The following is a 21,258-nucleotide window of genomic DNA, read 5'->3' as shown; positions in this document are numbered from 1 at the left end:
AACATATTACATGTATACAAAAACATGCACAGGTAAAATATGTAATGATTTGAGCTTGCAAATGCAGAAAACTACATTTCTAGTGCATGGACACAATACCAAAGTTGAGCTATGCAGACAGAAGCATACATGTAATGCATCTAAAACTCAGTGCATGTGATATGCTGAATCACATACAGATACATATACCAAGAAAGGGGGGAGGGGAGAGAGAAGAGGTTTTTAAAAATTCAGGGATTAACTTTACGTGACAGTGGGATATTTTTCCACTGTCGCTGAGTCATCCACCCCTTTCTTCATGTCAGGAAAATCCCGATCTGCCAAACGTGGCTTTAGCCGGCTGTTGTTAAAGGTACAGGAACAAGACCAGTAAAAAGAAAGTTGGCAAATGGCTTAACATTTTACAGGGGGTTGATGTGTAAATAAAAAGCCAGGCCTAAGAATGTTCATATTTAATTAAGGCTACACATAATTAAGTGTGGCAATCTGGTGCTAAAACCTTTAAGTAATGACTCATAAAGAGATAAAAATGGAGCATGTGTTTAATCAGTCTGCAGCTCTTCAGAGAAGCTGGCATTGCTCAGGTGCTAATGAGACATCTGTTGCTTAGGTCACTAGAGAAAGCAGGCAACTCAGTTATGGGAGCAAAAACGCCGGTAAGTTAGACAAAACAGATGCACTTGCCAAGATATATAGGCTTCATCTTAAAGTTATAACATCTGGGATTAGTAACATTCAACCAGCCGTTCACCTCATTTTCTTTCTGGGTAGTCTTAAATTGGAACTCCACTTATGTGGCCTTGTGAAATTCTCCATCCTGTTTGTGGGCACAGAAACTGGATTGGGAGAGGAATTTGCAACTGTTTCTCAGGGGTGGGGCTCTCCATCAGCAGTGGCAGGAGCACAACTTCATTTGTTTCTGCTCTTCTTGGCAGGGTCTTCCACTGCTGGTAGCAGCTACCATGTTGAGGAGTCTCACCACCCCTTAGGCCCCTTGCATGAGGCCCCTTGTGACACGGATGGTGGGGGATGCTCTGTGAAGACAATCAGCAGAGGGACTTTCCATTTCTAGAGGAGCAAGTGAGAAAGAAACATCTCAATACTTTTCTTCAAAATCTGTCAACTCAGCTCTCAATAAGGAGCTACTCCAGGATGGTGCTATTCACTTCAGACAATTGAGCCGACCACAAAGAAGCACTGACACCTCCTCCTTTATGCTCTCCTACTTCTTTAATTCTTGAAATGAATCGAAAATTTGAGCACAATGACAGTGATTGACTGGCTGTTTTTTCTCATTTGTCCAAGCAATCACTGAATGGAGATAGGTCCTTGTCCAGCAAATATCTTGAAGGTAAGGAGCTATAAAGCAGGTCATCCTTACCAACAGGAAATTACTTGGTTGGGAAAGGAGAGATCTATTGATCTGTTGCTCAGAAGCACATCTTTTTCAGTGGTGTAAATACCTTTTGGAAGAAAAGGTCAGGCCAGCTCAAATAACAAAGGTACCTAATGAAAATTGCTCTGCTTTAGATTAAAGCAGATAATTTGAGGTAAAGCCAAAGGAACTCCTTAGGTTATGTTCTTTTGAGCCATAATGGCAGAGCACAACTTCTACTGAATTTGCAAGACCCTCACTCCTGTCAGCTAAAGTCACACTTCTATTCAAGCTTAGATGGAAATATAGTCTTACAATTCCCAGCATTCCCCAGACAGCTGTGCAAAATGATAGGTGGTCCGGGAAATTGGATGGGGGCAAGAGAACAGGAATGGGAAGGGGAATGGATATTGCTATCTTGGAAATCCTAGAGGGCTGAATTAGAATCCCAGCAGGCAGGATTGTGTCCCGGGCTTGTACACTTGGACCAACAAGATTCTTGTTCTCTCTAACAACAGAGAGGACCAGGAAATGGCAGAGGGGGATAAACAAAAGGTTCCGCTACCTATTGGAAGCCACTTCATCATTCCACTTAAAAAGGATGATCTGTTTTATATATACATACCCTAGCCAGAAGACCTCGTGTTCTCACGATCTTAGACACAGATGACTCCAATGCACTTTATGAAGAGCTATATGAAAGGTCGACCCAGTTGAGGCAGCTAGGATAAGATGATGCCACTAAGCTCCTGGGTGGAACAGCCTGTTGGGAATAGATTGCTCCAGTTCTGATGGAACAGCCCTGGCTACTAATAACTGCTGACACATGCAGCCCTCAGTGCTTTAGGACCCAGTTACCTGATGGAGCACCTTCTCCTTCATGTTGGCCCAGATGCTAAGACTGACTGAGGACTTTGCCACATTTGCCTGAAGCTTGATACACAGGAACCCAGGACAGGGTGTTCTTGACTCAGCCACTGCAAGGGTAGAACTTCCACCTTTCTCATAAATGGACAGCATCAAGTCCTGCATGCTTTTGGTGACAGCTGAAGACCTGCTTGTTTACCCAGAGGGTAGGTGAGCTTCCCTCTCTTTTCATTTGCTGAATTGTGTAAGCACCATCTTTCCCATTTCCCCTGTTTGATGATGGAGCCTTGTTGGAGGAGGAAGCATGGGTATCAATTTTCCTATGTTTTACTATGTGCACCCTTTAAAAATTATTTTATATTGAAAAATGAGTAAGGAATGTATTAAGTAAACCAAATAAATGTATAAATACACGTGTTAGAGTTTCATTTAAGAATATGTGCTTGCTTAATTTAGCTTTGCTTGTTGCAGTTTACTTTTCTAGAAAACGGCTCACCCCCATAAGGAAGCAGGTTTCCCATTTTTCTTCCACAGAGTTCCTGATCCTTTTTCCCAGTGCCAAACCTCCATGCTAGCACATGTTGAGCTGTCCTTTTTGGCTGTCAAATAGCGGTCAGAGGCATACTGGGTTGGCCCAGAAAATGATTTGGCAACCCTGTCTGTGAAACCATCCTCAGTACAGAGGAAGAAAAAGTACAGAAAGACTCAAGTATTAGGAAATTTCATTTGCTGTGGAATATTACTTTATGAATTGCTTTTTCCATGGTGTGGAAAAGCAGAGTAGAATTAACTTTTTCTCTCTGATCCATAATCCATAACTCAATAGGCCTTTTTTTCTTAAAATTAAGGTTTGAATCCCTGTGCTATTGGGGATCCTATTTTTTTTCTGGTAGGCTCTTATTCTTTAACAGGCAAGTGGGTACAGCAGAGTTCTTTTGTACCTCTTGAATTTGGCTACTATAGATTGGTGAGGATTTTATTATGGTTCATTTTGTCATATAAGAAGTTACCAAGGTTGTCAAATGTCTCCATGTTTGAAATTAAAGGAATTTGTAATTTAAAATATCTGATTGTAGGAAAAAATTGAATCTGACAGTCATGCATCCCCAACCATATTGACTTAAGTTGATGGGAACCAAATTTCAAAAGTTATGCAGGGAACCAGGTTGTAAAAGTGTCTGACCCAGGCCAGAGCGACTCATCATATGGTGTATTAGAGACTGAGTTGGCCTCCAACAACCATGTACATCACCTGATACAGGCACTCCCAGCATATCCTGAGGAAGATACCCCAGGTACTCTGCACTGGTGGAGGCTGAGAAACACCTGGACAAAGCCCCCAAGAAGCATAAAGCCCCACAGAATCTGTGGAATGGGCCAAGAATCTGCCTAGCTCCAGAACATGCCAGGACCAGAAGGGACACTCTATCTAAGCATCCTCCATCTTACAGACCAGTGGTCTTCTGCTTGACCCTGCTTTTGTTTGACTGCTATCCCATGTTTTGACCTTGCCTGTGCCTCAGACCTCCCTTTGGAAGCCACCTTGCTTGCTTGAAATGGTGGACTGGACCTTTGCCTGTTTATTGACTTTTTTGGTTTATCCTCTCATTTACCCTCATGACCAGTCTGATCCAGCCTAAATAAGAAAAGAAGGTTGTTCTCATTAATTCATCTTGGGTGAAGGCTTGAGAGTCCTGAAATGGTGCCCATTTTCCAGTGAATTCAATGCACAAATGCAAATAGAGGGCTGAATTGGATGGCATTTATCTTCTTAAAAAGACTAGGAATAAGGCAGGCACAAAGAATTTTGTTCTTTAGTTTAGGAAGTAGTGACCAGGCTGTTTTGTGAAGACAACTGTGTCCATCCTTCCAGGAAAATTGAACCCACCCATCCAGTTTTGCAAGACTGGAGTTAGAATACATTTAATGGGTATTTGGCTAACTCATTGATTTGCTAGATTTGCCATTTGGGTGTGATTAAGAAATCACTATCACAATAATGGACAGTTGGGTAGCTTATAATACAATTTCCTCTACAGCTTTTAATTATGCTATTGAATCATGGCAGGTGCTTCTTCTTAATCTTCTCAAGTTCATGTCAAACATTCCGTCTTGCTCTATTTTATTTTTTTTATTAATGGACTGTAAATGAAAAGCATTGTTAAGCAATGTAGCACTGATATGATTAAGCTTCCCTTCTTCCAGACATTTGTTTCGCAAATCTTTTAAGTGCTCAAATCAACTAATGTTTTGACTGCGTTATGCTGAAGCCTGAGGATGAAGATTTGATTTATAATTGAAATTGGCATCTGAATGGGTATCCTTTCTCTGAACTGTGAAAGACAATCATCTTTCTTAATGATCATTACACTAAGGAGTGGTTAACACTCCATCTTTTCCCATCTCCCTAGCAAATTTATTAGATTCATTTAACCACACCAATGCAACATTTATATATTTATACAAAATGCATTCTGCTAATTTTAAAGCTCTTTCTTCCATTAGACTTTCACTAACAAAGCTTATTACATTAAGGATCTAATGCTGCCCTCTTCTTTCCAGTGTCAAAGTGGTTTGCACAAAGCTCCATTTTGATTAAGCTTCTGTTGCTTGCTCTTGGTAAAGATAGAAGTCTATTGTCATCACAGCAGGAGGGGACATCTCCTTCCATACTGACCTGCCTACCTGTTGTGAGACTGGATGCTCAGCTCCAGTCATCTCCACTCAGCTCTAGACACTGCCGCCGCCGCCACTGTTCCAGAAGTGAAAGCATTTTTCAGCACTCCTGTCCCACTTGAGAATTCTTTTCTAGCTCTCCTAGTTCGCTACTAGGACTGCTCCCATGAAGGCATCTGGGGAGTTTGTGCAATCCATTTCCTGTGTTTCACAGATTGTCAGGTGCTTTCATTCCATCACTCACTAATGGAAGTGCATTTTTAAGTTTCAGAAAAGTATGCCAAAACACCCCCTCCACAATTTATGTAACTTTCACTGGCATGTCACATTTTGTATATTTTCTTAGCTTACTGAAGATACAGAAAGAAGAGTGCTACACAGAGGATGCTAAAGAGATCCGAGATGTGTGTATTAGAAAAGCTTTTTCACATTAGGGGACAATACCATGGAATGCTTGTAAAGGGCTGAACTTGGAGAAGAATGGGAATTCTATTGGGTGAGGGAAGCACATTGGCAATTGTTAGTCCCATGCTCTCCCCACCCTACAGATCAGCTAGATGGCCAGTTTGGGCCACCTAACTGCAGTGCTTTGGATGGTAAGGCAAGGAGACTGGAGTTCCTCCAGGACACATTGCTCCCTGGCAGAACTAGAGTCGTCCAACTTCCCAACCCACAGAATGCCTGCTTCACTGAGGTTGCTCTTGTGACCTTGGAGAAGTAGCCAGCACAGTTTTTTTCCCTGTGTTGGTTGCCAGAGGGGTGGGCAAAGGGGATTCCAAGCATGGATCCCGAGTTCCAAGTTTGGAGCTTTTCTGTAGCCTTTGATTTGGGAATCCAAATGATTCCATGTCCCATTAGATGGTGGCTAGGGGCCATAAGATCACTTTGCCCGTGTATTCTTTGGTACATTTCACATTCTTGTATGGCTTAATTTGTGTACAACTCTGGACAGTTTTTAAAAAAGGTCTGCAAGTCTGCAGAATCCATGAGAGTCAGAAAATGACAGCCTGCTGCAGAAATTGGATATTCATAGAAATCCAAAATGGCTCCATAGGTTTTGGGTAGAAATGGGGCCCTGCAGACCAGATGGACTAGCTAGCCTAGCCAAATTGGCCACAGGTTTGCCTGTATCTGTGATCAGTTGGCAGATTCAAATGGTAACCTCAAGGCTGCAGGCTTCAAGGTTGAAAGCATCTAGTGTTCCCATTCTTTGCTTCCTTGAAACAGCTAACTTCATAATTCAAATAAAGTAGAAGAAGACACATACATAATGAACTTTAATTGTAAGAAAAGCAGGAATAGCTAACATAATACTCTCAGGATTGTCTGTTCCATGCAGTCTTTCTCAGAACAAAGACATAACAAGCACATTAGACAAGATGCTAGGATGTTTTTTCCTTTAATAGTTCTCTAAATTAAAAATCCTTAGGCAAGTTTTTCTTACCTTTTAGAGACATAGAACTAGATCCAAAATAGATTAATTTGAATTTGCTAAAAAAAATAAGAGCGCTCAGATCTTCCCTTTTTCCCATCCAAGATACCAAGGGCACAATTCTATGCTAATTTAGACAAAGAAAGACCTTCAGCTCCCAGAATGTTCTGGGTATGGTGGCTGGGCATGCAGGAAGTTGTGGTCCAGACCTGCATAGGATTGCATCTTAAGGAGGTTGCTCTGAGCAATCAAACTCCTGTGAAAAGCAAGCATATTTATGGGCATCCTTATGCCACTGCCTGTCATGCACACCTGCTCTGATGAGATTCCCAGGCACGCATGAGAGATAGCCTGTATTGGTGGGACTGATAGCTCAGGCTCTGAGGATGATGCGGGGATGGCTGAAGCAGACCAGGCTCAGAGCTCAGTCTCTGATAACGGGATTGTTGTAACTGACAGGCCGGCACCTACACACTCCCACCACCACTCCCACCATGCCAGTCTCCACCTGCCCTGGATGAAAGCAGGCCAAGGACAGCCGTGGGGCCCAGTCTCCCCTCTGCCTGTGGGAATGAGGCAGATGAAGGATGGGAGAGGGGAAAGTTCTTGGATGGGAACATGAGCCTCCTGAGGATGTGGACCCAATTAATCATTGGTTTTCACAGCCACAGGCTGGGCAAATTAGGGGCTCAGAGTGCAGAATGCAGGTGTGCCCAGTTCCACAGCGCTCCTCCTCCCAGAGACAGGCCCTGAAGGGTTCATAAGCAAAGCTTTGGGGAAAGGGGGGCAGAGAGGGGTCAACTCTTGTGAATACTCAGAGGCTTGTGAATGTTTATATGTCCTGTGTAGAATAAAGACTCTTACAAGAAGTGCTGAAGTGACTGTCTTGCTTGAGAAGGGACACCCAGCTCACGACACTGCCTGTCAGTTAGACCTTATAAGCAGCAAGTAATGCAAATAATGATCAACAAAGATGCCAGTCTGATGCACAGCTGCAACTGATGTGGGGAAAGGGGAATAAAAAATGTCAGAATAAAGGATGAGCAAATGCAGCAAAGGATGGATGGAGGGATGGCAGTCATAATGAATTTAGGGTTGTTGGCTGACCAAATTAAAACTGGACTGACATGATCTTATGCCTTCAACAAAGGGGATGCATAAAGCTCTTACCCACCCTGAGTAGGGGTGTTCATTCTAATCAAGCTGGGGAGAGAAGACAAAATCCACCCCATCCAATATATTTGTCTCCTTTAAGCATTGCCCCACCCAAAATCCAAACATATGCAGCTCTATTATCTATCTAGTGAATGTTTAATTTGTCCCTGCAACCATCATGTCTCTTGAGAGAAATCTAACATAAGAGTCCCATTTTACCTTCAGCATTTTTTGTGTTGCTTAATGGCCAGTACAACGTTAATAAATGAGAATACAAATCCAGGCATATGAGCTGGAACTGCTTTAAAGCCCCATTTGGCTGGGCTGTATTCTCCATTACACCAACCACCACATTAATTGCACTTACTATTGTTGAACACATGACAATAAATCTGTTTGTTTGAATTTGGTAGAGTGGGCCTACATGTTATCAAGGAAACCAGCTGCAATCTCATTAATCTTCGCACAAGCCCAAGCAGATGTACGTTTTAATTTTAAACCCTCCCATCCCTCTAAAAAGTATTCAAGTTGCTATACTTATTCTCCCCACCTCTACCAGATCTGTGGTTGACAAGAATGAAAATTTAATTTAAGTTGTGGTACAAGCAGACAGCAGCTGCACCTCAGAAGATGCCTCTAGGACAAACAGCTTGAGATAACTCATGCAATTAACCAGGTCGCACATGGCAGAAGGAGGCAGAAAACAAATTTACTTCATTGGAAAAGGGAGGACTCTAGATTTAAATCCTCCTTTTCATGGAGATCAATTGAAAGGTGAAAGAAAAGCAAAACAAATCTGAAAACAGGGTAATTAGTTATTAATCCAACCCAGGGGAAAGTTGCTTAGGGATCCAGTCAGGCCATTTATCAGTCTAGCTATCTGAGAATTGTCTAGCCCAGGGGTCTCAAACTCAATTTACCTGAGGGCTGCTGGAAGTAGAGTCTGGGTGAGGCTGGGCCGCATCAAGTATTCCACCACCGCGGTGGTGGTGGGACGCTCATCCCACGGCCGGCCTGGGCACTTGGCCCGCGGGCCTCAAGTTTGAGACCCCTGGTCTAGCCCTTCAGATATTTTGGACTTTGATACCCATCAGGCCCAGCCAGCATGGTCAATGGTCTAGAATGCCAGAAGTTGTAGTCTAAAGCATGTGAAAGGCATAAGGTTAGGAAAGGTTGATAGTAGCTCTCTATTTTTCCACAGGCTGTACTGCTCAGGAGTCCTTCTTATTCTTGCCAGGAAATACAAGGGAGAGGACCCGGGGATTTTTGCATGCAAAGGAAGTTCTCTGATTCTGTATTCAAGCCCTTTCCTGAAGCTGGCGGTTGCTACTATCTTCAGTTTGAACACCCCCTCGCCCCCCCCCCCCCCCATGTATCAGGTCAAAGGGAACTCAACTGGGAACATCTCAGTGCTGCAAACAACCCAATCCAGGCTTGTAATAATTGCTGATTCTTGCTATGAGAAAAGATAGTTGAATACTCTATATCGACTGTGTATGCACCATGTATCACTGAAAAACTTATTACCCTTCAGATGGCTAGATGTGCTTTGGATGTAGATTTTTAATGAAGTAATGCCTATGTAACTTGTACATAGTTAAAAGCAAAGCTACAGGAAGAATCCAGCTGAGGATGAAGAAAGATTTGCTTATCTGAAGCATTTGCTTTCAAAAAAGAATGTGTGTTCAGACTGTCAACAGAGTTCATCAGTGCCACCAGGCAAGGTGCCCCTAACCTTAACAAGCAAAAGATGTCATGCACCTTTTCTTTTCTTTCTTAACAAATGTTCTGTGCTGAGAAAAAAAAATACAGGAGAAATGACGGGAAGCACGTGAGGGAGCAACAAATTGGGGTGTCTGGTGGTCGGCAATCATGATGCTGTGAGAGTTGGGTTCTCTGAGGAGGCATTTTAGTATCTCTTTTCTTTAAGTATACACTTTGTTTGTTTGGGATATTTCTAGGCCATCCAATTACTCTGCATCTCTGGACAGCTCAAATACAACAGTATAAATATAAATATCATAAATACCCCAAACTAAATAACCCATGACTGAAATAAAAATAAATTAAAATCTATTAAACATTAAAATATTGGGTGAATAAAAAGATCTTGACCTGCTGCCAAAAAGCATATAATGACGGTGCCAGGCGGACCTCTCTAGGGAGCACATTCCATAGCTGGGGCGCCACCGGGTATGTCACAGGCTGATTGAAACACATGTCGAAAAGAGAAGGAAGTGTTTATTTATTGATTTATTAGACTTTTATCCTGCCCCAATCACCAGAAGACTCCCTTAAGATGAAGGAGGGAGCACCTGCTGAAGGTGAAGAGCCAGACAATTCCTGCAATTTGTACAAGGACAGAGAAAATTGTCTGATTATGACAAATGGGGGGGTGCAGATGCTAAATATGTGTACTGGATATGAAGGGACATTGGGCTGCTGGTCAGCCCCCCCCCCCCCCAACAGATGGCTCAGTGCTTTCAGTAATGAAGATCAGTCAGACATGAGAAAGATCTCTCTGTGTGATGGACACTTCCTCACATATCTAGACTGTGCATGGATCAGTGTATGGGGTCTTCAGCCGGTAGCCTCACCCTGCACACATGTAAACAGATCATCAGTTTTTGTCACAAAGGAGTCACTGATTTAAATGTGCCTAGCATATGACTATTCGATTCATGTTTAAGCTCTCTTCTAAAGAAAGAGAATGCTTTATTTGGAGACAGAGTGTTAGTGTTCATTTGTGTACATTTCCTGACAGTGGCTCTCTAGCCTTTTCTGAGAATATCAGGATCTGAGCCTGGGAGAATTTACATGGAAAGCACGTGTTCTACCTCTTTGCTATGGTGAACACTTTTATATATTGCTTCTCTTCTTTAAGCTCAATTCAAGATGCTCCACCAGAAAGGAATACAAGTAATCAACAAGCAAAGCAAAAAAGCAGAGATGGAGGCAGAATACGGATGTTGTTTCCTTCAAGCTCATCCACCTTCACCCAATGATGCTTCACAGTTTTTACTGCATCCTGCACGACAACGTGTTGGAAGCCACTTCGCTTTTGTAGCTTCCCAAACATCTCCACCAAGCCATTCCAAAATCAAAAGGACAATAGTTTCCTCTTCCTTTTGAGGCTCTGATGGAGAACTCATAACAAGGCAGATAAAAATAGCCATTCTGGCTTCACCTCTATGATCCAGGGGGACTGAAAATGAGACACAAGGATTTTAATGTGGTGGATAGCCAGGATTAATTTTGCCTCATTAATGAGGTGTGAGCTTGCACCTCTTTTATGAGGTGTTGATTTCAACCTCATTAATGAGGCGGTAATTTGTATCTCATTAATGAGGTGCAAATTGCAAGGGATTTGGCATCAATTATCCCCCGTGAACACACTTTAACTGTGAATGGGTGGCAGGATTCCTGCTCAAATAGAGCATTCAGCTCAGCCCCCTTTACTTGACTGAGCAGTCACGCCTTCTCTATTTTAGAATGGCTTCTTGAGACTCTCCATCATGTTTGTGGGCAAAGGAATAGCTGGGGACCATCAGTGCATGCTTTCTGCAGGGCAAGAAGAAATTCGCCAACATATCTGGGCCTGGGGCTCACCATTTAGTGAGTGACAGGTGAGATTGTTCTTCTTTCTGTCACAACACTGTGTGTTGACACCAGGCCATCAAGCTGCATCCTCCACAAGGACCCATCACCAGTGTCATTCTGGGTTGTGATGCAGGAGGGGAATGAAGGCAATTTAAAAATGTGGAGAAACATCTACAAAGTGGGACCAAGAAAAAGAAAACAAATATTTTTCAGGCAAAAAAAAAAAAAATGTTTTCTGAAAAAAAGAACCATTTCAGCTCTACTTCATTTCTATTTTCACTTATCTATTCTGGGCAACCCATTATTTTCATTTGTTTGCTTGCTTTGTTTTCTCCACAACAGGCAACTTCCAGAGCAATTATTTATAGAAAGGGAAGCATAAAGAATGATGATTTGCATCTCTCCACCATTGCTTAGAAGTGCTACTGAAGTTAACAAGAGCATATACAATCCTTAGGTTTAAAGTAATTGCTTCCACTGCATTTTTCTACTCAGATCTGACTTTGATTGAAAATAGCTCTACTTGCATTTGCTTTTTTCATATAAAAACAGCAGTCTGAGTTCACATGTTCAGCAGCTGATGGGTCACAGTGGACATTGCCATCAGTGGCTGATGGGCATTGTGGGCATTGTGGCCCTCACTACTGTCTCGTGACTGAAGATGGCACTTCCAAGATATCGAGTGATCAGTGCATTTACCATGTGAATATTGTATGGGACATAAATTTTGAAGTTGTCTAAGACTCTTGGATACCAAATGTATTGTTTGCTAATGTCATGAAGTCAACTAGCATAGTTACTTTCATATGGAGCAGAATGGCTTGGATCCCAAGAAACAAATCCTGAGAAAGATGGAGTTAGCAGAAGGTCATTTGACTACCCCTTCCTTCCTCTGGAAGTCTCCAATCCACCAAGCTTCTCTTGAGGGTTAGGAGTCCCTCTCAAATATAGTGGGAGCTGGTGGAAGGGCCTTTTCTAATGGCAGGTGCCTCTGCCCAGTTTTGGGTAAAATCCTCTACCCCTTAGCTAACACATTGTTCCAGCAGGTACCTTGTCCCTTTTGAGAGGCTGTTTCACATGTGTGCATGTTTGTACAGGAAAGAGTTACAGGTGGGAAAGTCAACTTATGCCACATCTTGGGATACAAGTCAGTGGATTTACCTCTGGGGGATCTTTTGGGCATGACCCTGAATTTGGAAAGCAGAAGGGTGGTTTCCTACCGTTCAAACATGTGAGGTGCAACTCTCCCATAGACATGGCAAATCACATGCTCAGAGTATTTCCCATGCACAATATATTTGCAGTTCATGGCAAAAACATGACTTCCATGACTTCTATGGAACCATTTCTCTTTAAGTAACGGGCTCTCCCAACACACTTGCTGTGCCTCGTGTTAAGTGTCCTCACAGGTGGGGATGTATTTGAATCTGCAATAGCATAGGGCAGGCTATGCCTACACATATTAATCAAACTTGAGTGTCATGTAATCTTAGCCAGATCACAAACTCATTAGCTTCACTGGATGCCTCCTTTGAGAACTTCATGAGTGCCTACAAATCTCTTACTTGAGCCTTAACTGATAGGAATTCAGAGGAAAAATACAGCCTTGAAGATACCATACTTGATGCATTGTTTATTACATTTTATATGTGTATATCCTGCCTTTTTTTCTTTCCAGGGAACGTATAGCAGCTTACACAATTCTTCTCCACCTCTCAAGCTTAACCTTACAAGAAGTAGGTTAGGCTGAGAGCCTGTGACTGGCTCAAAGTCACCAGTGAGCTCTGTGGCTAAGTGGGGACTAGAACCGAGTTCTCCTGAGTCACAGTCCTGCACTCTTCACCACTACACCACACTGGCTGATTTGTGGTGGTTAGACAAGTATGTCTCGAGCAGATATCCTATATTTTATTGTGATCCTCCTTGATGTTGGTTTAAACCCCTTTGGGAAAAATAGGATTTAGCTCTGAGACATCAAGGGTAGAATAGCTTCATTAGTCTAAATCCTCTGTCCAAGGGCATGGTTCAAATGTACAGGATGCACCAAGACTGCTGCAACTTAGCTGGCCTGGCTCTATCTAGGCATTAGCATTATCTGCATGGAAATTCACTAGGGAGCCATACAGATGCCATTTTCAGATCTGTGGAGGGAAGATCAGGTATAAATGCAAAAGCTGAATAAATACACCTAAACCTTGATTCAGTTTTCTGTCGTGTGTCTTGGAGAGTGTTAAGTCCTGTTGAGAACTTACTGGATATTGTAGACATTTTGGTGACGATGACAAATAGAAAAAAAACTCAAGATACATTGGTCAAATAATATGATCACCACCTCAGTTTACTATTCAGTGATCAGTGTTGATCCCAAAACGTAACGAGCATTGTCTTTTTTCTTTCCTGACTAAAATGTCACAAACTTTTTCTCTTTGCATGTTGATAATTTCAGTTTAAAATCATTCACTATCTCTAAGGAAATGTATTAAGATACAGAACTGAATGCCATGGGATTTGGATTCAGTAAAGAGACTTAGGATCAGGGGTTAGGTCTCCAACAGCCAACACTTAGCAGAATACAAATACCATTAGTTAACAGAATACGGGTACCATTAGTTTTGCTGCAATAGATAGCTGAAAATATCAATAATTTGATTTCTGTACATTGGTCTTTTATCTTTTCGATAAGAACAGAAGTAGGATCTATAAATGAAGTAATGTCTCAGACTGTAAGAATTCACAGTTTGACCCCCTATTTTTCTTTCTCAGGTGAGAAACCTGTCTCTGCCTCTAGTCTTACATTGATTTCCATGGCCCTTTCTCACTCTTGAAATCTATAGTTAGGCTTGAAATCTATAGTTAGGCAATTTACACCCCGATGATCCTGTTATCCTTACATATCCCCAGTCGTAACAATATCTGCGCACCTGCATGTTCTACCTTTCTCCCTGTCAAATCACCACATTACAGAATTTGATCTCTGAAGCAAGTGGAAGTCAACTGCCAATCAATAGCAAACAATATATTGGATGCTCACAAATGAAGAGTGAATTGTTCTGACTCTGCTAGAAGAAAGATACCTGTGCAACTTAGGTGAGTTGCTCCTCCTGAGCCCATGCCACACATAACCTTGCAGATTTGTAAAGTTAAGCCATTTCTACTTCTGGGTTCAGACACCTTGAGGCTTTAGAATAGCACACCGGATCAGAAAAACAGTGGAAGCAATGACCATGGAGAATGCTGCTGCTTCAAAGAGGGAAGGGAGGAGAGAGAATGACAAAGAGTATGTAGAAGCAAGTGTGTGACTTTCCCTTAAGGCAATGGCCTTCTGAAGCATTCAAGTCATTACTGATATGAGAACTTTTGCATGAATTGGTTGTGCATATAAATTTAGGAAAACAATTACAAGAGGAAATATTCTGTATGGATAGAACAAGGCCTGTCTCAATCTACCTGATATATATGGTGAGGAAGGAGAGCTTATCTTACTTTCTAACCTCAGAGTATTCAAATAAGAGCATAAAACTCAAGTGAGTTGTATATTATCCAGTACATATTGGTCAAAATCATGCCGCTGGTTCCCAAAGCTATTTTGAGATATTGACCACACAGGATCTCTGTTGGAATGCTATGGCGCTCTAGGGAAGCAGGTGTTATGTGCCATGTGGCTGCAGAATGAAAGCACATTATTAATTATTCTGCATACATGGAACAAATATTGTTGATCTGACCTTCTGTTGAATTAATACCCTGCCTAACTTTAGACTGCTGAAGATTTCTGTTTGCTCAGAGATACTAACAAATCCTGTTTACCTGAAGAGGTACTAAAGGTAATGAGCTTCATTTATTATTATTATTATTATTATTATTATTATTATTATTATTATTATTACATTTCTATGCCGCCCCTTGCCGAAACCTCGGGGCAGCTTACAACATGATAAAATACATTGAAATACAATAGTACATAATAAATTACCATTAAATACAAAAATACAAAAAATACATTGACTTACAAATATAAAATTAAAATTATCAGTATAAAATAAAAATATAGGAGGAGAAAGAGAAGGAAGAAGAAGTTGCCCTGGCCAGATCATATGTTTTAACAATTGAAATGATGTTTAAATAAAAAGGTCTTTACCTGGCGCCGAAAAACCCGTAACGACGGTGCCAGGCGGACCTCTTTGGGGAGTGAATTCCATAGGTGGGGCGCCACCGCAGAGAAAGCCCTCCTCCGGGTACTTACTCTCCTAATTTCTTTCATGGAGGGTTCCCGGAGAAGGGACTCTCCCGCAGATCTCAAAGGGCGGTCGGGCATATACGGACGTAAGCGCTCGTTCAGGTAGCCAGGACCCAAGCCGTTTAGGGCTTTATAGGTCATAATCAACACCTTGAATTGGCCCGGGCTTCAATGGGAAGCCAGTGAAGCTGACGGAGGACTGGAGTCATGTGATCATAACGCCCCGTCCCCGTCAGAGACATCCAGATGACTATGATGATGTCCAGAATGCTTTGTTTAACTTCACATGTGAAATCTTACATTAGGCTAGAAACTGTATTTGCAGTACATTTGAGGTTCTATTTTAATTCTTATACTTTCTGAGGTTTTGCTTGTGTGAGTCTTTATGCCTTAAGAGTGCAATGTTATGCACATTTAGACACAAAAAATCCTACAACTCCCAGAATTCCTCAGCTTGCTGGGAATGCTAAGCATTGTAGGACTTTTTTCTTGCCTAAACATGCATAGAATTACACTTTAAATCCATTCACCTCCAATTCACCAGTGCTTAGGAAGGAACAAATCAGTCTGTTTCTGGTATGTTTCATGTTCCTAAATGTTTGTTCCAGTTATTCCCACCCCCCTCGGCCTGTGATTTTTGTTTTTAAAAATTCTGCACTAAAATATGACTTCCCCTAATATGCACATTTGAATACACCACTTTCAAGCTGCCTTTCTTGATTTTAAACTTACGAGTGTCACTCAAATTGGACTTGAAGGTGGATTCCTTCCTTTTTTCCTTTGTCCAGACTTGTGGTAATCCTGTCTACAGGTAAAGTGATGAAGTCGTCTCAGTTTACAGTATTTGGATTTGTGACTCTATTAGACATTTGAGCTGTTTTTGTTCTGTTCCGTATTGTTTACTCCTGTAGCCGACCGCCTCCCACTGTATATCAGCTTTAAGGACAGAGATTAATGCCACTGTTGGTAGACAGAAGAGAATCAAATGGAAGATACCCTTTATCAGAGAAAATTCAACTCTAGCACAACTCAGGCAGCTGGCAGTACTCAGACAGAAGAAGAACATACTCCAGTCACAGATAAAATTGAAAACAGGATAAGGACAAACAGAAAGGAGAAGCAAGAACAGGGGATAGACTTGATAAATCTGGGAGGTGACACAAATATGAAGGACAAATGTCCACTGAAAATCAGTTTGTTGAAGACACAGTACTGAAAGATCACAAAATCTTTAAAACATGTGTTTAAACTTTTAAAAAAGCTATTAAAATCCATAGTGTGTACTGAGAACATTTCCCCCGCAGTTCCTGGCTTCTAAGCTCCATTTATTCATAAAGTCCTATAGATAGCTAGGCCAGCTGTTTATCTCAGCCCACCTTACTTCATACTGAGCCGGGCTGTAGTTGCAGACCACTAATCCTGAACCACCTGGAATAGCATCCACCACTTCTGGGGGCAGCTGGGGCTGGAGGCTAAACTGTAGCAGGAAGCAGAAAATAGTGCTCTGCTGAGTCAGCCAGCTCAGAATGCAAGGTTCTCGTTCTTCGCATAGGGATGTCCAGGCTAATGGGAAGGTTCGTCCTCACAGCTCCTTAGAACAGCAGTGGATGATGTTGTGTTTTTGTGCCTGAGCAGGACTGCTCTGAGGCCAGACTGGGCTAAGATGGAGCTGAATGGGTTATCATCATCACTAGGGGACAGGCACACACACACACACACACACACACACACACACACACTCACTCACTCACTCAACTTAAAAGAGCTCAAGAAAATAAAGTGGAGAAGAATGAGTACCGCCCTCTGTTTCACAACAGCTCTGAATAATCTGGAATTTTAAGTGAAAGCTTAAAATATGCTGTAAATGTTCATCAACTTGCTGGAAAAGCCAGAGAAGCCTGATGGGGACTTTCAGTAATTTGGGATGATATGTCTGGACTTTGCAGTCTCTCTTTACTATCTGCAGGACCTCACACTAAGATCAAAGCTCTTGCAGGTTACCTTCACTGACAAGTGTTTCAGTTGGGGAGGTCAACCCCACAGCCCTCGTTATTGAAAGGTGAGGGGGTCCTGCTCATCAGACCCCTGACCATGTGTGTGTGATGGGGCTCTAGGCATGTGGTGCTGTACACACACAGAACTCAGTCATGAGCAAGTTTTTGATGACTCAAGATTCCCCCTTGCGTGGAGGAGCTGTGTTCGTGATTTGAACATGTGTTTGGAGGCATGATGGGTTCGTTTTAGGGTAGCTGCTTATGAACCATTAAAAATAAGGATCATGGAAACAGTGGATGGTGATTAGTATGGATTTGCACAGGCTAATTTATATGTATAGCTGTCAATACTGAACTTAGCATTTAAAATGAAATACAGGCTATTCACCTTGGGGTGGACAACTGTGACCAGGTGAACAGTGCGCCTGCAGCTCGGTCTGCTGCATGGTGTCAATGGTTGATGGGCAACCACTTCTCTGATTCTTGATTCTGGAAATCATCAGGGGAACCCTTCCATTGGAAGGCATCCTCAAAGAAAGGACAGTAATGCGGAACAGTCTCCATGTCCACTGAAACCCAGCCCATACTACCCACCTGGAGCACAAGTTCAGATGCTGCTAAGGGTAGGCCTTTATTGTCTCTACAGCCAGTCGAGACTACCACTGGAGCTCAAAGATGTCTAATCTAAAACTAGCATCAAGAACTAATTGCTGATTTCTATGGGCTTGCAAACGCACTATTATTATTGCTGAAATTTTCTATGCCGACAGATCTGGGAAGGCTCCTTGACAATTAGTTTCGGATCCACATTTGTATTTGGCAGGTGATATAATAAATGTAAGTACAAAGAACAAACATGTTTAAATATTTAGCCACAGATGTCAAAAACAGATATATACATTTAAATAGGGATGCCAAATGAATTCTAGGTCCAGCATATTCTTTCTTTCACCCCATCCCCATTTTCTCCAGTGTCTGGATAAAAATGGAATACTTTGTACTGCCAAACAAAGACAATAATGAAGATCTGGGGGGAGCATGTTTGTTTTAAGGGTGAAGAAGATCTGGAAAGCTGAGGGTTGGACGAAATGGTATCCTTATCAAGCAGTGAGGACCTGCACATGATTAGTTTTCCTCTTCTGCCTGGGTGCCCTGCTCTGTTTCAGATCAGGACCATGTTGCCTCTGGAAATGAAGGGTTAAGTTTGTCATTCTCCCCCCCAATTCCCCCCCACAAATCTACCCTACATGGAGGAGATGTCTAAAAAAAGGAAAAAAAATCTCTCAATATCCTCCCTTTTTAAAATAGCGATGGAATTTGGGGCAGGGAAGGCAAGGAGAGAACTTTAGTTTAGTTTGACCCACCAGTGGGCAAAAGTCTCCACAGAATGGAGGGAAAATTGGGGCCAGAGAGAGGGGTTGCTTCTGTGTCACCATTTCTCACTACCAAGGTCCTTCTGCTGACATGAACTTGCAGAGGTCTTTGGAATGAGAAAATGAAATTTCTCGAATGAGAAATGAAATTCTATCACTGCCAAATCTTTCCCTCAGGATCATGTTTTCCCCAAGTCTTTCCTCATAAGCTCTCACAACCAGCCTCCTACTTCTCAAACCCACTTTCTTCCTATCCTTCCTATCCTTTGTGTAACCTGTGAGCTGAATAGCTGGCAGGACTAGTCAGCAAGAACATGAGCTAGCTTGCCCACGTTGTCCCTCCAAGTCAGACACCATGACATAACCTGGCAGCAATGTGCTGGGACTGAAGCCCAGGGCACAATGGGAGCTGTAGTGTTTCATGGTCCACCAGAGCTTGCCATAAGCACACTGGCTTTGGGGGATGGCAGAAGTAGATGGGGTCACTTCCTGGGTCCATGAGTCGGCTTAAAATAACTGTCCTGACTTGGGGAGATGGGGGAGGCTCAGTTTCTGAATTAATTTGGGAAGAACTTTGGAAAACTTGTTCCTGTTTCTAATCTCTAAACCAAAAGAGACAGAACACATATCTTGCAGTTATATGAAACAGGAGGGTTGGCCTTAATTGGACTAGTAGCTTTAGATGGACTATTTGGGTTATGAGATCAAATCATGAATAAGTGCAATGCAGTGGGCCATGAAGGGATAACATATATTGCAAGACTACATCCCTGACTTATGTCAATGTACTACCATTAAAAATATTCTAGTTCTTGCTTTCCTGATCTTATGAATTGGACTGTGCTAGTGGCTGTTTGCCATCCTGTTCAGAGAACCTCACCCCTTTAATCACTTGTCTGAAGTAGGGGAGCTTAGGAAAATAGAGTAAATTTGACCCTGTCCTTGGTTTAATTCAGTTGCAAATGAACTCTTGAATGTATCACATGGAAATAAAACCTACCTGTTCAAGCCCATATAATATGTAAATCTGATAGCAAGGACTATTTTTCATAACTGCTACCACCAAGGTAAGATTATGTGGGTGTCCTAAAATCAATTCAATGGAGTACTTCTCTGTGTTTTAAGGTCTGGCTCAAACAAGGCTCTGAATTTCCATTGCCAGTCTAACATGGTTTAATTTCATTTTGGCAGGGCCTGGACTGGAAGTCCTTAATTCCTCTTCCTGTTCTACTGTCCTATAATTCTGTGAACACCTGATGAGGGTTGGAATCAGGGTTGCATGGATTTTGTTAGACCTGTTCTGTGTTTCACAGATCATCAGGCATCATTTGTTCCATTGCTCATTCATTGTTGAAATTGGGTGATTTAACCAAAATTTCATTCTACTTGCACTAATGTGTATTAGCTCAAATGCTCTCTTGCACAAAAGCACTCATTGGTTAACATGGATTAGGGCAACCCCAATTCGTGCAAATCCACCTCCTAAAGAGGGAACGTGGCCTCTAATCCATGGATGATTTTTAGAATGATAGATAGAATTCATAGAAATTGAAACTCATGGGACTCTATTGTAAATTTCTCTAACCTCCTAGTTGGAATAGTGATGCTTCCCCTAAGTGTAAACTTGTTGTTAGAGCTTTCAAATTATAGTCGCCATGCTCACCCAGGCTGCAGAGTTAAGGTACTTCCTCGGATGTGTGCAGAGACGCCTGGATGCAAGCAGAAGTCAAGGTTTGTGCAGCATGCTGCCTAACAGCTAGATAGTGAGCTTTTGTACATACATTTATCTTTTTATTGTCTTTTAATGTTTTTCTATTCAATTTTAAATTAATTTTCAATTTTTGAGAATGATTTAATCTATGGTATTGTATTGCATTGTGTTGTGTTGTATTTATACTTTGTTTGTAAACAACCCATAACGTTTTGGCTACGGGTAATATAAAAATGAAACAACAACAATAGGAAGGAAGATCAGTTGTATTCAATGGTTGTCTGTGTTATTTACAACCAAGCATAGCATTCACTTTGTGGATCCAGTTCTTTGACCACTTTGGCTAACCATAAGGAGAGATCCTTGCATCTCCCTAAAATGAGCTGTGAGCTCTGGGCCCAGGGAAGGAACAAGCGGTTTGGGACACTTTGAACTTTTATAGCAGTTTAACCCAGCACCATTTTCTGAGCCCCAAGTGTACCTGGAAATGGATAAAGTGTTTTATTTGGAACCCTAAACTGAGGAATAAGGTACAGCTATGAAGTAAAGTGCGTGTGTGCATGTAGCATTAGTTTTTATTCCCCATTCCATGCTTTTTGAATGCATTGTGTTTACACTTGATGTTAGAGCTGGGATTCCGATTCATGTTTTGATTTGGGTTAGGAAAATTGTGATTTGTTTAAATCGGCTGATTCTGTAGAAATCACACTAGATCTGTATGGCTTTGGGATGCTTATTTCTGGAAATTTCATTAGCAGCTAAGAAATAAATTGCTGTCCATGCTAAAGAAGGAATTCTGTGAGTTGGCTCAAGGTGAGCTGTATTGAATTGGCAGGGC

Source organism: Varanus komodoensis, unplaced genomic scaffold, assembly GCF_004798865.1.
Source record: "Varanus komodoensis strain SLA01 unplaced genomic scaffold, ASM479886v1 scaffold3, whole genome shotgun sequence".
Lineage (NCBI taxonomy): Eukaryota > Metazoa > Chordata > Lepidosauria > Squamata > Varanidae > Varanus > Varanus komodoensis.
Note: the sequence above shows the minus strand (reverse complement) of the source record.